The 12,157-nt window shown below is 37.4% G+C and overlaps 1 protein-coding gene and 2 long non-coding RNA genes across 5 annotated transcripts in view; 1 reads left to right on the top strand and 2 right to left on the bottom strand.

Annotated features, from left to right (window-relative positions):
- LOC129740565 (protein gone early) overlaps nucleotides 1–12,157 on the bottom strand; it is a 376,826-nt gene that overhangs the window by 139,710 nt on the left and 224,959 nt on the right. The window lies entirely within an intron of this gene.
- Nucleotides 662–1,372, bottom strand: LOC129740571 (uncharacterized). Its single transcript, XR_008736285.1, has 3 exons — nucleotides 1,292–1,372; nucleotides 895–954; nucleotides 662–827 (listed from the first exon to the last, which is right to left on the bottom strand). It is a non-coding gene; the product is annotated as an uncharacterized LOC129740571 (long non-coding RNA).
- On the top strand, nucleotides 2,426–5,238 carry LOC129740573 (uncharacterized). Of its 2 annotated transcripts, XR_008736288.1 has the most exons (4): nucleotides 2,426–2,482; nucleotides 2,676–2,726; nucleotides 2,790–4,181; nucleotides 4,247–5,238. It is a non-coding gene; the product is annotated as an uncharacterized LOC129740573 (long non-coding RNA). The 2 variants fall into 2 exon arrangements; XR_008736287.1 differs by having other exon boundaries at nucleotides 2,790–5,238.

The raw sequence follows: 12,157 nt of genomic DNA, 5'->3' as shown, positions 1-12,157 counted from the left end.
CATACAAACCTTAAAGTTAAAATTTACTAATATAAACGTTACTTCAAAATTCTGCGAAAAATCGTTTAAGAATTTTGAACCGAAACGAAGTTTTTTAGACCCCAGGCATTAAGAAATTTAAAACTGACTTCAAATCGACTCAGTCTACCGTGTACGCAACTTTCTCAAAAATTCACCTGTTTAAGCCTCCTGATAATGTGTTTCCGTTATCATTACATTATCTATCAAACTGTTCGTACAAGATCAGAAGTATTTTCAACTCATTGTCAGGAAGAATTGATCCTTCTGTAGAGGAACAACATCAGTAGGAGATGCACACACTTATGATGAATTTCTCGAGTTTAAAATCATTGTGGATCATGATATCACCAGGCGATGATTAAGTTTGTTTGGCATGAAATATTTAAAAAATATAAATTAGAAGCCAAGCTACAGACAGTTTAGGTGTGTCTATAGCTACAATCGGTAGTGAGGATTTTCCAATATTTCAAAACATATCGTTCAGTAACAAACATGACTAAAAAGACTAAAGTGACAACACATTAAGCATGACAAAAATGTCGAGTTTAGCGCTCTGTCCATTTTAACCGACTTCAAATCTCATCAAGAATGGTAATTTCTTCAACAGGTTGCATCGACAACAAATTTTTTTGATCTCTTATGAAACCACTTTTTTATTTATTTCAACATCGGATACGTTAAGACTTTTTTTCTCTTTGTAACACAATTTTTACGCTTACGTAACCGGTTCACAACACTTTTTCATTTTGTCTTTACCAATACGCCAGTGGAGCAGATCGTGGTGCCACCTTTTTCGGAGTTCCACTCTGTGAATACAGTACGCGATTAGTATGTTTAAGTGCTCTTTCAGTGATTAAATCTATTCACAATTACCTCGGTACCGTGAACGCTTCCAAACATGATGAAGACCAGCGCAAGACAAGCCGCGATAAGCTAAAGAAATTAAAAAAAGAGTAATCATTACTTTAAAAAATATGAATTTAAACACCAAGTTATCGTAGAATTTGATCCTACCAAGCGGGACTCAAAATTCGAACCGGAAAGCTCCTTAACGGTTCATTAAAAGACACGCCTTGTTCTTACTTATTCTAGTACGCTCATCATTAAAATAGCTTTTAGCTGAGTTTGTTCGAGATTGTGCTAAGTTTATTGGAACTTTTGCTCAACGAAATCAGTCGCATGATGCGAAAGAAAACCTCACAACGTCTTAGAATTCAATGAAATTATACATCATTGAAATATTCTGCATTTTTTTTTGCCACAAACTTACCAAAGACGCACGCATCTTTTTGTTTTTCTGACTTTGTTTCTCAACCGAAGAATAGTAGATTACAACTGAATTTGAAGCGCAAATCCTTCCATCTTTTATATCATCAAATGTTCGAGCAGTAAAATGCTGACGAAAAAAACAACAGCCAATAAGCTTGTTTCTCTATATTGGTTGCAGCTAAAATGCATTTATTGTTCACCGAATTCAGCGAATTGGAGGTTTACACAGATGTTTTTTGTGCATCGAGAAGTTTCGTGACTAACTAAGCGTCTGCAATGTAACAATGAAATACGATTGAGGCATGAAATACTTTTAAACAGCACTTTAACATTTTGAGAAAAAATGGCCTACATCAACCTCAATTTCGAAAAAGAGAATTTTTTTTTGGATAAAAAATCACGCTTTTTAGGCCCGATTGTTTTTGGAACGCGAAAAGGTACCATATCTTATACGAAGTACAATTTTGACGGTTGAACTATCATTTTTATGTGATTTTATTTTTGCTCGCTCGTTCCCATACACTTTTCTAGCAAGCAGATTGAGAATGCAAAAATAAAAAATAACTTAAATCTATGCCAAACTAAACAGAAAATCATGAGATCCAAGATATTGAATGTGATTATTTTTATCGTAATGCAAATGATTTTTTTTTCTATTGAGACGTGATGCACCACGCCCCTATAATTGAAGAAAGATTTAAGCACAATTTCAATCGTTATCAGTTATGACCCATTTTAGAACAATGCTGAATAAGAACTTAATTTTATTTTGGAACACAAAGAAGCTATACCAAATCAAAAAATTCATTGATCACCTTTTAAAAAGCCACAATAAATAACGGTTCATTTTTTTAAATTTTAATTGCAATTCAAACGTATTAAATTGATTCAATAGTAGTTCATTGTTGCAATGCAGACGCACCTTCCAAAAATAACTCGTTGCACAACAGTAGGTACATCTGTGTAAACTTCCAATTCGCTGAGTTCGGTAAACGATAAATTGCATTTTGGCGCTGTAACAAAAAATAGAGAAACCAGTTTGTTGCGTTTTTTTTCCTTTTTCATAAGCATTCTACTTTCCGAAAAATTCGTATAAAAGATAGAGGGATTGGCGCTTCCAATTCAGTTAGTAATCTACTATTGTTCGGTTGAGAATCAAAGTCATTAAAACAAAAAGATGCGTGCCTTTTTGGTAAGTTTCTATAATCCTTAGTTATATAATCCTACGATGATATTTGGTTTCATTGAATTTTATCCAAGTACCTTTCGATAAATCGTTAAGGAACTTTCCAATTCCATGAAGCTTTTCACTTGTTTTATGTTAACTTGATGTTTTGAGTACCTACATTTTTCATAATTATTGATACTAATTTTTGTTTCTGTAGCTTATCGCGGTTTGTCTTGCGGTGATCTCCACCCTGTTTGGAAGCGTTGAGGTAATTATGAATGGATTTACTCACTGATTATGAACGTTCCCTAACCGTGTACTACATTCGCAGATGGCAACTGAGAAAAAGGTGGCGGAACGTTCTGCTCCACTAGCGTATTAATCAAGCCAATTCGCGAAGGTTTAATATCCGGTTTGAAAAGTGCCCCAGAAATGAGTGGTAACAATTTGATATTTGTAACGGGTACATAAAGTCGAAGCAATATTATTTATTTATTTCTCTACCTTTATCAAACGATTCATTCATTTCTTCCATTGTTAATAATAAGCCTAATATAAATTCAATATTATTTTTGCAAACGGTTCGAACATGCCAATAGAAATTTTGCCCTTATTAAAACGACTCAAGACAAGAACGAAACAAACACCTAATATCATTTGAAGCACCACCCCAGTCATCAATCATTAAATAACACATCTGAGTGACCGACACAATTCTGGCGGCAAGCACGTGACTTTAGATGCTATCTTCTGTAGGCCACCGACCACTTTCTTATTTTGGCGTCAGGTGAATGACCTCTTTCGGGGGCTTTTGTGCACTTATTTTGGCTAAGCAAAAGTTGGGCCTCTTTTATTCGGGTCCAGAAGGGGAAGACGAGGACTACTCGAAGAATTCGCGAAATGGGATCTAATTGTTTGACTTCGCGGTGCGACTTGTTCGTATCGGGTAGTTCCGGTTGCGAAGTCAAGCTAGATCAGGTCGATCAGCGGACGATTGAGACTCCAAGCTCACTTACGTCCGGTGATTAGTAGAGTCAGGATCAAGTAGTGTTCATTATTCAAAGTCGACAGGTAACCAAAGTTCAGTGTGTGATTCCGAGACTAGGTTCCCTTATCTAAATAGCCCTCTTTTTTCGCATTAGTCTGTGTCAGGTGAAAGACAGCTTAGGGAAGTGCAGTGCAAAAAAGTGGTGCATTTACTAGTAGGTAGGTGGAGACCCAAATGGGCCAAATTTACAATCCACACCGCCAAAATGCGCGACATGTATTTAACCCGACCACCAGCCACAGGTACGCACACCCACCGCAGCTTACACCCTAGAAGACGGTCGCCGGGCCCGTCGCGAACCCGCGGGGTCCCGCAACAGCAACAGCACATCCCGCCAGTTTCTCCTAGCCACATTGGAACACGACACCAAAGTCGCTTGCACCACGAGGAGCCGACAGCAGGTCGGTCGGCGGCTGATAGACGTACCCAGATTCGCCGGACGATCCACCAAGCCAAAACCGTATCTCATTCAACCAAGCTTCCAGCAGGCCACGCTACATAGCTGCGCAAATGCTATGCGGTGACCGGCCGAACAAAAAAGGTTCTAATCACCCCGTCTTAGCTACCTGCATAGTCCTCGACCAGCTAACATCGGCCGGGAGAACGATAGGTAGCCGCAAAGGAGCGACTGAACGTGGTAAGACTACTAAGTCCCGCCAACAGCTAGCAATTCGAGTGAGTACTGATAGCAAACCCACCCATATTCTCTAGTGATTGTTATACCTGATATGTTTTCGCAGTTTTTTACCGTCTCTTTTAAGCCGGATAAACAAAGTGTTTTTCGCACTTTCTGGCGGAAAAATCGCGTTTTTCGGACTGGCGAGCCGACGAAAGTAGCCTTTTCACCACCCACGCGGTGGAAATATCGAAAAACCAAATGAAAATCAAATGATTTTTCAAAGCAAAATCGCTAAGTAATTTAGCAACAATCAAGCATCTCCACCAAAAATGCACTGCTAGATAGAATTTCGAAAGAGGGAAAATAGTTTAGGCCTAAACAGTATCATGTAAACACAACACGACACACATGAAAATACAATAAAGCCAATTAATTATTGTAAGCGAAATGCGAATGTTTGAACTATGAAAGTCTGATTGGGATAACTGGAAAGGGAGTCACACGCTGTTCGTTGTTCGAGATTTATTTTCGTTCCTTTGCTGCGGAGATTGGCCGCGAATCCAATCGATTTCTGTCTCTTCTGGTCCAGGTAAGGGGTTTGGTCTCGTCCGATGATTAGCGCCCCTAGCTTGCTTTCGTAACGAACAGCTAACTCCCATTTCCACGGATTTCTCCCGGGTTTTGTCTCGACTTCGGGGCGGCCCTTAAGGGTCGAAGTACGGATCCCTTTTTAGAGTCCCTTCCGCTTCTTTCCCAAAATCGGGAATCAAAAGGAACTCGCGACCGAGTCTCGTCAGCTGGGCAAGATAAGAAAGGGTAGGTGGTCTTCCAAACGGAAGTGGCGCTTAAGCCACCTGCTTAAAACCGGAAGCGTAACGGGCCTCTCGTTATATATTGGAATAAAATGAAATATTGATTGTATGAGAGATCATAAATGTAAATATGTTTACGTAAATAGTTGAGGAATTGCCAATCTTGACGAACATGTAACTCCAGAAACCATGTGGGAAATGGGTTAATAAGGTCAGAGTGTCAAACGGGACAGTTTCAACAGAAATTCCACAATGTTTTCGATTATCTATCGGTTCGAATTTAAGTCAGCTGGCAATACTGCAACAGACTTCTGGAATCGAACAAAATTTTTAACAAAATTTTTACAAGAGGAACGATTTCTAAAACGCCTTTATTTCTTAGAGGCTTGATGACCTAGAAGTCGCTTACATTGAGGGCTACCGACCTAGTTATAGCACTTCAAAGCTATACAACTTTAAGACCTAATGACCTAGAAGGGTAACTATGTACATTAGAGTGCCCCAAATGACTCGACATTTGAAAAAGTTATGCGCTGCAGGCTTAAATTGATCCTAGGCCTAGTACAAGGTCTCATGCCAAATTTGGGCTAGATCGGATCACGGGAAGGGGTCGCTCAACGAGCCTAAAGTTTGTATGGGGTTTTGAGACATTTTGTTCGGGAGGAACATGAAAATCCAGTTTTTCATGAATCACTTTGGTCCCCTTCGGCCGATTTATTTTGAAAATGGTTTTTTTAAAGCCTAAATTATGACAAATATTTCATCCGAAGACTGCATTGACTTGGCCGACGTCGTTATTGGTTCATTTTAAAGTAGGAGATTCTCAAAAGTGTACTGTGAGATTGTGATGCTTGTTCCCAGCACCTTTCATTTGGTTCATTGTACAACATTGATTATCTCGAACCAATCACGGAGTGCAACCATTATGCCATTGGCCATGGGGCCGCAGGTGGACCGTAGTTGATAGCAAGCTCAAGCTCAAGCAAGATGTTTTCATCCTGTTGATATGGGTTAGAAAATATGAATTTATACACGAGTCAATAAATTTTTGTGTAAATTTATGTCTGCAGAGATTTTATGTCCGGTCTCGTCAATTTCATGTCAATCTCTCCAAATAACTATTTTTCATCGAAATAAATTTTACAATAATAAGTTTAAGGTATTTTTCCACTAAATATCAATCACTGCATATTTTGTGCGCCTTTGCCTGATCAATTGGACATTGGAAGGGGACAAGTTTGCCGAAATCACTGAAAAATCTTCAATTTCATAGAATTTCGAACAAATTTTCATCACAGAATCTGTGTCACAGAACACCGTATTTTGGAAATATTCACAGATTTCACAGATTTTCAAAATTTTGAACGGTTTTTCCAAAATTATAAATTTTATGTCAACATAAATTTTGGATTTCTAACTTTGTTTTGGAATGACATGATAAGATTGGGAATGTTAATTGATCTTTCTTAAGTTAAATTTAGAAAAGACCTTGACCTGCAGTCACTAGGAGTTGATTTTTACTTAACAGTGAATCAAAGAAAGGTGCATCAATGTTAACCCAATTATCTCGTACAAATACACACTCCATATATCCAGAAATCAGGAATTTGTGATCCACTCATTGGTGGTTAAACGAGAAAAAGTAATTAAATTTAATAATATTTTGTCCATAAGGATTATCACTTAGTGCAACCAGATGAATCACGGTTGATGGTAAATTTTTAAACATCATCAGCTATTCAAAAGAAAATAAATTACAATTGCATAAATTGATTTTCGGCGATTTCAGTCACGAAAAAATCATGAAACGATTTTTATTTCTTCATCCTACGTTTCGGCATTTATTATACGTTTTTCAAGGAGTCTATTATTATAACATAACTAATGATGTGTTTGAAATGGTGTTACAATATAAATATGGTGTACTTACTGAAATTTCTCGTTTTGATTGTCTTAAAAGTTTTTTGAATCTGCTAAACTGTCTAATCGGGAAATGTAAGTCCAGTTGTCTGTGGTGTATAACAAAATTACAATTTTTTTAAAACTTTTTGATCCCGAAGAAAAAACACTACTTTCTGGTATTCTATTTTTTGAAAAAATTTTGAAATACAGTTTTTCTGAAGATGACCGAATCAAAATAGTAAGCCGAAACGTAGAAAAGTTGTTTGAATTTGACTTAATTTTTACCGAAAAATATTAACCAAAATCGATAATAAAAACTGTGTTCGAAGTTTACTCTCGAACTCACGGACATTAGGCAACTGACTTATCAACTGAGCTATATCACAAGCCCCAATATTTTTAAAGCTTCAAAAGTAAAATGACAACTCCTTGGACTTTTTATCAATAATTACGATTTAAAATAAATAACTTTTAATGTAAAACAACTTTTACCTGAATAATTAGTACATAAAGCATGGATCACTACAAATATGGACGCATTAAAACGAGTCTATCTCGGAGCTATATAAACGAAATAAAAATGTTTTGTACTTGAAAAGTAGGGTTTTTATTGCACTTTAAAGGAAAAATAATAAAAAAAATATTCCGATGTTGTTTTGATGAATTTTCGAACTTTTGGTTGAGTATTACTCATTATAGTTTGAACACCCCATTCGCTGACCTCAGCGGCCATTTTGTTCCACAATCTCTTCATCTCTGTTGCATCCCGAGTCTTCCGACCATTCTTCTTCATCTTCTGCTTGACAATTGCTCAAAATTTCGGAGTCCATGGTCTTGTTTTTCACAAAAACCGGAATTTTTCGTCCGCAGCTGCAAATACCTTGCCAGATCAAACACTTTCTTGCAAACTTATCAGCAAAAACGAATTTGACGTAGCCGGGGACATCACCACGACCAGTGCAGTGCACCACTGCAGTGGCTTTACATAATTTTTGGCCAGAAAGCTGCCCAAAATCCATCTTCACGTACGTTTCGTCATCCATGAGGATGCATCCGTCGAACTTCGTTGGAATCTTCTTGTATAACTTGCGGACACGTCCTTTGGCTACTAAATTCTGCTTCAATGTCCGGTTTGGTTGCTTACTGGTACGATAGGATCGTATTCCTTTGCGTAGACGAATTCTGCTGACGGTGCACCGGTCGGCGTTGAATTTCTTGGCAATGTCATAGTCCGACTACCCTGTGTTTTCCTTGATCGTTCTCAACACCTTCAAATGCAGTTTCTGATTCTTAGGTCCACTATAACGCTTGGTATGAACCTGCCGATCTATAGTACGCATCTCACGGAAACGTTTGAGAATGCTACACACGGTTGATTTGACCATTTTTAACGATTTTGCGATTTTGAACCCGACCACGTCGGGTTTTTGACGTGGATGTTCAAAATTTATTTTCATCTCGCGGCTTCCATCACGTGTAACTTTTTTGAAACAAAACGAATCGTAATGAAATTTTCAGCACTGGTAGAAGAAACATTCTTCTACAAAGTGCTGCCAAAACATTCCAGATCCGACAACTAGGAGCACTATGGTAAAATAAATAGTGCGTCCAGATTTGTAGTGATCCATGCTTTATACATAAAATTGTTACCAACAACAACTGGTTAAAAATTGAAAAATACTTGTAAGTCTTCCCATTTCCAGAATATCGCCCACCCCGGTCTAGTAACAAAAAAACACCAACAGCATTGTTAGTAGAATCTGACATTTCATCTATTCGGTTGAACACTAACTCGTTAAAATTCCTTCCAACTCTCTTTCATTCATCCGACAACAGATCCGACAGATATCCCGCAAGCGTGCACAAGCAAATAATCGGGATCATCCGTCATCGTCGTCGCATGTGGTGGCAAACGTCGCCATCGTCGTCCGGGGTCAAAATTGTTGTTACTTGAGTCAAAATGTCCAATCCATCCCGCTTGGGTGGTTGACCTGGTTTAATACCTATCTACTGTTGAGTTGTGTTTTGTTTGCTTATGAATTCTTTCCAATTTCGGTTTAACACACTCATATCTGACAGCCGAGTAAGTTGTTCTAAGTTGAAAAGAAAATCTGAACCCGAAGCGAACCAAAAACATATGTTTTGAAGAAGGAAAAAAACAAAAAATAAGGGGGGAATCACGAGACTCTTTTTCAAATAAGGAAAAGGGAAACCCATTTTCCAAAAGAGGAAATATACTTAGTTTAAAAAAAAATCGGCCGTCGAATAGGGTGGGGGGGAAAGAAAGCGCTACGTCGTAGTCAGTCGTTTTCCAGTAGATTAATATTGTTGCTCAGAAGCGGGTGGGGCGCCACGGGAGATAATCATAAAACGGAAAACATTAAATCACAGGATGTAAATATTTCGGGTCCTTCTAGTAGTCGCTCATAAACATTCTCGGAATTGTCATATGGATTGTTGTTATATGATTTTCCGCGAGAGGAGTACAATATCAACAGCAGCACAACTTGCTTGAAGATGCTTCGGCATCTTTGTAACACACTTTCTTTTTATTCATTGTAAAGTCAGGCAAAGCCAGATCTGAACTTTAGGAGGTGGTAGAAATATTCCTACGCCCAAATTTACTGCTGCTGCCGCATAACAATGCATTGCAATGGTGCAAAATCGTTCCACCAGAGACAGTTGCTGTTACTCGCGAAGGACTTGCGGAACTGGTCTTGAGCTAACTTATCCTCTTTAGCATTGCAAACGTGTAAACTGTAAAAACTGACAAGCTAATATCATAATATAAACGATGATTAAACATCTTCGATTAACTATCAATTTTTGCCTAGCATTTTGTAGGTACCTCATCGAAAGTCTTGCGTGGCTTGAGGCATGGCTCGTGCTGTCCCCGTCAACAAACTCTTTGAGTGGGAATCCGACAAAACTTCCTGTTGTTGTTCTATCTGCAGCCCAGAACTGGCAGGTAGAAACTTCTATTGAAATCACATATTTGAATCAAGCCTTACTGATTAGTGATTTTAATCATAATTTGAATCAAATCCACCCTGCTTTAGACCTTCAGATTGTCAAGCCATAAAGGTCTTCAGCATTCATCCTCCAGGTTGTGAAGTCTGCAGGTTGGTTAGCTTCTAGGGAGCTTGGCCTCAAAGCCGTTAGGCCCTAAGGTTGACCTAAAAATCATCATGCCTTTTCGTCTTCAGGCCCTTAGAACCTTGGGCATTAACGTATTTATTTAACAAATGATTCCTTTTAGGAGATCCATTACTTATGTTATAAAAAATAACTATGTGTCTTTTAATAATTGCGGAAAAACTATTCCATGAAAAAAGTATGTAAATAAATAAGGGAAAGTTTCGCTTCGCCTATTTTCATCCTAATCATGTGATCATCATTTTTGTGTTATAAATATTTTTTTTTCTTTTCAAATTTATTGTTGAACTTGCGTACTGGTATTGAACAAAATTCTGGTGCAACTGTGTTCCATATAATTTTCTTGGTCGAGAACTTGTGAGTCATTCATCAGTCAGCTCTTATTGTAGCCAAGCCCTAAATTAAAATTTAAGATTTTTTTGCGATTGAACTAGACAAACTGCTTGTGGATTTTTACCAAATTGTAAGATTTTGCGATAATTCGTTTGCCTTGTTATTCTTCCAGTAGATATCCGAAATAGAGGGACTACAGTTCAGTTTGATGTTTCAGTCCTCTTTCATGAATTCCATAAAAACTTACCAAAACTTATTAAATTTGTTTGTATTTTCAAACAAAATTTTTAGATCACATGATTGCATTACGACCAATGGAAAACGGTACCTGTGAAGAAAGAAAAAGAAAACATTATGAATATCATACACAGCAAAAAAATTCTAAAAGTATACGGAATCTAAAACACGAGTAGACTAATTTTTCACAAGTGTAATTCAAAGAAGATGTTATTTTCAACTCCTTTTGATGTAATTTTAGTCTGTTTTCAAAAAGTGAATAGAAATACATTGTTCTGCTATAATTTAACATTTCGTGATGTAAAGATCAAGCATTCAATGAATTTTATATCACAAACAGTGTAAAATTGTACTTCTTTGATTTGAAATTAAATGGAAATGTTAATATTGTGTTGCTCGCGTCGGATACAAAGTAAACTAGTAAGGAAATAATTCCGAAACGAGTCGTAGGCGTAGCTTCAAAAGCTGGCATGTTTATGAAATGTTATATTTAAAAAAGAATGCAGGTTACGCTTGCCGGAAAATAGTGATGTTCTGGGACGAATCGAGGATCCTGGTGGTCAAAAAAAGGCATTTTTTGCGTTACATAAATTATGGATGCCGCCTCAAGAAAAATAAGATTACACTGATGATTCTGGATAAATATGCATGTGATCAAGTTGATGATCGACGTGGTGTCTCTCCTTCCATTTCGAAAGCAGTTTTAGGTCATCTTCAATGTGCTGAATTATGCTGTAACGTGCTGTACCTTTAAGTTGAAGGTTACATAAATCATTGAAATATAAGAGGAAAAGTAATGGCCCGATATTACTCCCTTGTAGTACACCGATATTAAGATTTCTTAATTCGCTTCTTGTATTCTCATTACCCACAAACTGCTTGTGACCTTCAAAGTAGCTACGAAGGATATTATTTGCTTTTCCTTTTCCTCCTTTGTTATACAATTTGGACAATAATATGTCAAGATTAGGAGTGTGGAAGGTTTTTTTTGAGATCCAAAAATATTGCCCAAACAATATTTAAGACACTATTTTACATATGATGGAGTCAACTAATTCTGAGATGGCAATCTGAGTGCTCGAACCTGATCTGAATCCATTTTGCAGTTTATAGAGTACTAGCTGACCCGGTATGCTTTGCTCCTTCTAAAATTGATGTAAATTTAACAAAAAAGATTTATTTTTGTTTTCTTAAATATTCTTTTCTGTTTTCAATACCTGTCCTAAAGTTTGTTTTCCAATCATTATCTTGTATCTAAAATTAAGATTTTCTCATATCAAAATAGGGAGGGGTCTCAAACAAGAGCCTTTTTCCGTATCTAAATAGTCTCCCATGCCAAATTTAGTACCATTTGCTCGATTATTTCCTGTGTTATGCAAAAATTGTATGGGAGCCCCCTCCCATACAATTTTTCTGTTTCTCCAATGGAAGGTGAAAAGGGCTTCAAACCACCTTGGAAATGATTTGTTCACCCAAAAACTCTCGCATTTCAAATTTGACTCCCCTCGCTCGATCAGTTTAGTCGAGCATTGCAAACAATTGTATGGGTTCCCTCCCCTCTTTCTATCCTCCCAAAGCAAGTCGAGAGTAGT

This window comes from Uranotaenia lowii, chromosome 1 (genome assembly GCF_029784155.1).
Source record: "Uranotaenia lowii strain MFRU-FL chromosome 1, ASM2978415v1, whole genome shotgun sequence".
Taxonomy (NCBI): Eukaryota; Metazoa; Arthropoda; class Insecta; order Diptera; family Culicidae; genus Uranotaenia; species Uranotaenia lowii.
This window is presented reverse-complemented; position numbering and strand designations above follow the sequence as displayed.